This window comes from Vigna umbellata, chromosome 2 (genome assembly GCF_029865625.1).
Source record: "Vigna umbellata cultivar VRB3 chromosome 2, Vumbellata_1.0, whole genome shotgun sequence".
NCBI classification, from domain to species: Eukaryota; Viridiplantae; Streptophyta; class Magnoliopsida; order Fabales; family Fabaceae; genus Vigna; species Vigna umbellata.
In genome coordinates, this window is record NC_142166.1 from 4438080 (window position 1) to 4443470 (window position 5391).

Genomic DNA, 5391 nt, shown 5'->3' on the forward strand with positions numbered 1-5391 from the left:
TTAAGATGGTGTTCATTTTTTTGTGTATTTGGATGTTATCTCTCTGTTATGAATCATATAGACAGACTCATCACTTAGCGCCTACCAAATAACATTTTTAATTAAAATCAAAATATTATTTGATTATATTATTTTTTTTTTGGATTTAACATTATAATATATTATATTATTAATGTGGATTATAAAGTGGGTGTATTTTTTTTAAGAGTATGAAAGTATTATTTCTCTTTTATTCATTATTATTTACAAAACTACCAAATACTATTTATTTTATTTTTCAAATATCTTTTCTGGGTTTTTATTTCGATAGGTTCTATTGTCTAATAACTTCAGTTTTTGAAATTTATAGCCATTATTACATTAGTCTATAAAAACTTTTTTATGCAACTTTTTTAGAGAAAATAATAAAGTCTTCATGAAAAAATTTAATCCCTCAAATGACACACAAGTACCCAAAAAACTTGTTGAATTGTGGAAATAATTCTAAAAATAACTCAAATATTTCTTTTTTTATATTTATAGTATTTTTTTGTTATTTTCTTTCTCATATTACTCTTGGGGATTTTGGTGATCAATTTATTTTTTCACCAAAAGTCTCACATGTTAGAATATATATATTTTTTCACATTGGTAGTAGATATATTTGAATTCTTCTTATCATTAATGATATACACGTATTTATTATCATTATCAGTGACAATTTTTCTCTAGTATCAATCATTACTGTATTGTATATCGGACTCGGTGTTAGTATTTTTCAAATCATTGTCACTGATAACTTGTCGATACTTAAAATAATTTCATCACCAACATCACACTGATCAAGTTAGACTCCACCACACACATCAACAAAGTCAGTACAAAAAAAAAAATGAGCACTATCATTTTCCTAAGAAATTCGACACATCATATTGACTCTTAGCATGACAAATTATTTTTTAACTTTGATGCCACCGTTAAAAATTAAAAATCACGCAATAAGAAAATAATCTCTTCAAGTGAAAATATACTAACAAATAAAAACAAAAATATAAATAAAAGCATAAAAAAAATTTAATGTGATTCAACACTTCAAAACCTATTTATGAATACTTAACAAAAAGTATCATTACTCAACATTTCATCATGATGGGACTAAACACTGAAAAAACCAACAAAAACATGTACAAATTGGTTCCCTATGTAATTTTTATTTTTCAAAAAATTAAAGTGTAAAGGTTGAAAGTTACATACAACTTGATAACAATGAAAAAAAAATACATAATTTTGTTTTACTGGAAGATGAAACATTCTTTGGATGAGGTCAAAAGAAAGGAACTAAGTTTCCTTTCTTAAGCTAGCTTATTTCTTAAGGACAAATTCCAATTAGATTATTAATGTTAAAAGGATTTTTATTCCAAAAATTTCAAGTCCATAAAAATTTAAAATGATAATAATAATAAATAAATAAAAATTAAATAAGTACTTCTTTTAATATTAATATATATTTATAAGTTAAATAATAAAAACTATTACTTATATTTATATTCTGTTAATAGTTACTTAGTTAAGTATTGAGTCATTAAGTAAGAAAGAAATATATATTTAGTATTTATATGAATAGCAATTCAAATATAATTTGATTGTAAATGAAGTGTATGAGATGATGATGAAAAACAAAAGGGTAAAAGGTTAAGTTCCTTAAAACTTTGAAGGCGTATTTGGTGCAAAGTATCCGACAACACATAAAATATGTCTGCAAGTTATGAATAATAGTTGAAGTTGAGAACCTTTTCAAGCAAGCAACTATATATACTATTTCCTTACAAAATGCTGCAATCCTCCAAAATAAAAAGAACAATGAAAGAAGAGAAGAGGCAGACAGAAATAAGTGGGTACAGAACATTTCTAAAAATTCCTATTTCAAGTGCTTTGCTTTTTAGAGCCAATAATTCTTGACAGCTTTCATTTTTATGCCATTCTTATTCATTCATTGGATCATAGTTAGTGTTATTTATGGGGTTAAATATGTTTTTAGTCCCTAAACTATTGGTCGTTTCTGGTTTTCGTCCCTCTTTCAAAGTAAGGTACAATTTGGTCTTCATTCTTTTCGAAACCTTCGTTTTAGTCCTCGGAATTTTGGTTTTAGTCCTCATTTGTTGCTAAATGAGGACCAAATTTTTAAACCGTGTTTAGTTTTCGAGGACTAAAACGAACGTTTCGAAAAGAATGAAGACCAAATTGTACCTTACTTTGAAAGAGGGACGAAAACCAGAAACGACCGTTTAGGGACTAAAAACATATTCAACCCTTATTTATGTTAACTTTGTAATGACAGAGAGGACGAGATAGATAGTTGTTATAAAATTGACAAATATATTAAATTGTATAAGTAATAAAGTGAATAAGTTAGATATAGTTTAAAAAAATTTTGTTTATTCATTAATTAAGATTAAGAATTTTAAAAGAATGGAAATAATTTATATGTATGAAATAGATTTAAGACTGAGAAATCAATAAAATTTATGAAATTACTACGTGATAAAATCTTCATTCTGTTAGATTTCATACATCAAATTATAATATGAAAAACAATAAATAATATACTTTTAATGTTATAATTAATTGACAAATTAATTCTATCATGTGACTCATTTGAAATATTAAGATGGATGAAAATGTGATTTAACAAAATATAAAGACATATTAATTATTATGAGAAGTTATAATAGAATAAAATAAAAATAAAATAAAATCTAACTTGATTATGTTGGATTATAAAATACAATTAGGGTTTTGTCTCTAACAAAGAGATTTTTCTTTTTTATAAAAACTAGCATAAATCGAAGTACATTCATAAATATAATAATATAAACAAAAATACATAATAAATTTTATATTTACGAATAGATAATAAATATGTTATTATTTAATATGTAATTTGTGAGACTTGAATTATCAACACTTAAATTAGTTATTTTTTTTTATAAAAAAAATATATATCACTATATAAAGCTTTGGTTAGTATTTTATGAATTTTGTGTGTACCTTTCTTCTATCTCAAAACTAGGGCAAATAAACAAACAAGCCTTTGGATTGGGCACGAGTAATGGCTTCATTTGTTTAAAACATCTGTTCTTCGGTGCTGTTGCTTCTTTTGGTAGCTTTTCTGTTGTTCTTTTGTTTGATTAGTGTTGCTGCTTTATGTTTGTTTTGTACAGTTTTCAGTTGTCTGATGTTCATTAATGATATTCTTAAACAAAGATTAAGAAAGATTCCAACTTTGCAATAAATTAAACACTAATTATATGAATGAAACAACGACATCTCACTAAGGACTCTGAAACAATCAAAGATTTGATTATGGAATCAATGAAAGATTATGGCTCGTGATTTGAACTTTTCTTTGCCAATTAGTTCTTATTAATTACTTCTCCAATCAAAAAACAAAATTAGAGTTCTTAATTATCAGTGTGAACAATTGTAAGTTGCTAAATCACACTCAGTACATTTTTAATTTGTCTGAGATATGTATTATTTTAAAAATTAAATTATTATGGAGTGGTCTTTATTTTCAGTATTTCACTTAAAAACTTGGTAATAAAATAGTTTTACTAAAAATCATTATTATTGTTTTACAGAAACTAAGATGAATTGAGAATTATGATAAAAGTTTATTAATAATTAACACACCCTTGATTATCTAAATAAATAATCTTTTAATTTTTTCTCCTACACAAACTAAAAAATATTATTCAATCAAGTATAATAGTACAAATTTAGTCAAAAATGTCATTTTTTTATTACTTTTATGTTTATCTGTTATGTAAGAAACTCTGTATTAATTTCTCTTAATTAGTAATACCGAAAAAGAAAACTGGCTTTCAAAACCCTAAAGGAGTTCCTATTATTTTGATAAACAAAAAAAAAAAAAGAAAGACTATTATTTTGTTAATAAGAGTAAATAACGTATGTATTGGGAGTAAAAAAAAATTTCCGTCTTATATAATCATTATACCAAATTTCTTAACATTTATAAAAATAGCATTATAATATATACCACCAATATTTTTTTATTTTTTAACGATATTAAAAAATTTACGGTACATTTTTTCCTTGTATAATATCTTTCAACACTGTTTAGTATTTATCATATTCAAATAAATTCACAAATATATTATAACTTTTTTAATAAAAAAAACATTAGCACAACAAAATTACTTTTCATAATCATTGTGTAATTAATTAATTTCTTACATTACTTTAAAAACAATTATAATGTGAAACTGATGAGTATACCTGTCAGGACCAGTAAAAATCCAAACACGTGTCATTAGTGGAATTCACGTGTCAAGAGGGAGGCTCGACACTCAGATGACGAACACCAGGTGTCAAGCGAAGGAGACCCGGAAAATCAGTTAGTGGAAAGCAGGTGTCGACTGAAGAGGGGACTTTCGTTGTGACGTGTGCAGCAAAACTTGGATTTTCAGAAAATCTGCTTCACTCTCTGCATACACCCTCTTTTCACGTTTCTGAAGAACCTCATTCTCTCCTCCTTCTCTCTACATCCTCTTCATCTTCTCTCTGAGTAAACACTCACTTTCTCTTCTCCGATCTCCATTCAGGCACCGTAGGAGCACTTCCGGCGTCCCAAGCTTTAGTTTGATCCGATTGGTTTCAAATTCTGAACGGGTAAGTTTTCCTTGTCTTTAACCGTTCGTTCTTGAAAACATGCAAACCAAGTTCTGGTTGCATGGGTCCTTAGTTTCATTCTGAACGAGTTTGGGCTGTTGTTTTATTTTGGTTCGAAGAGTCGTTGAGCATTAAGGGTAGAAAGGATCGTAGTTCGGCGAACTGAGTCTCAGTCTGTAGGACGTACGTTCACGCTCAGAGGTAAGGGAAGCTTATCTAATTTAATTGTATGTTGTTGTACGTTCGTTGATAATGAATGCTTGTTGATGAATGGTTGAATGTATGTATCAAGTATGAATACTGATATGGTGGTTGATGTGGAATATGATTTCTTGGTATGATATGGATTGTATGAAGTAATCAAATTGATTATGATTAGAATTTTATAAAGTTATGAAACTATGTATTGAGAAATGAATTGAATATAAATGAAATCTGAATATGTATTCCCCATGATAGTGTACGTTCGTCATTGAACGGTCCTTGACCGTTCGGTGGTTCTGTTAAATTTGTTTGAAATGGAATTCTTTCAATTGGGAAGAATTCTAGTGGAGGACGAGCGTCTTTTTGTAATAGTGCTATGTTTGAGCGTTCGGCCAAACGTAGATGTACCTGAGTGTTATGTGAGGAACTGAAAATCTTGTAAATATGTAGTGGTATAGTTAGTTATTCTTCAACCTGGTTTCCAACGTGTCTTATCATATTTATTATTCTTAATGT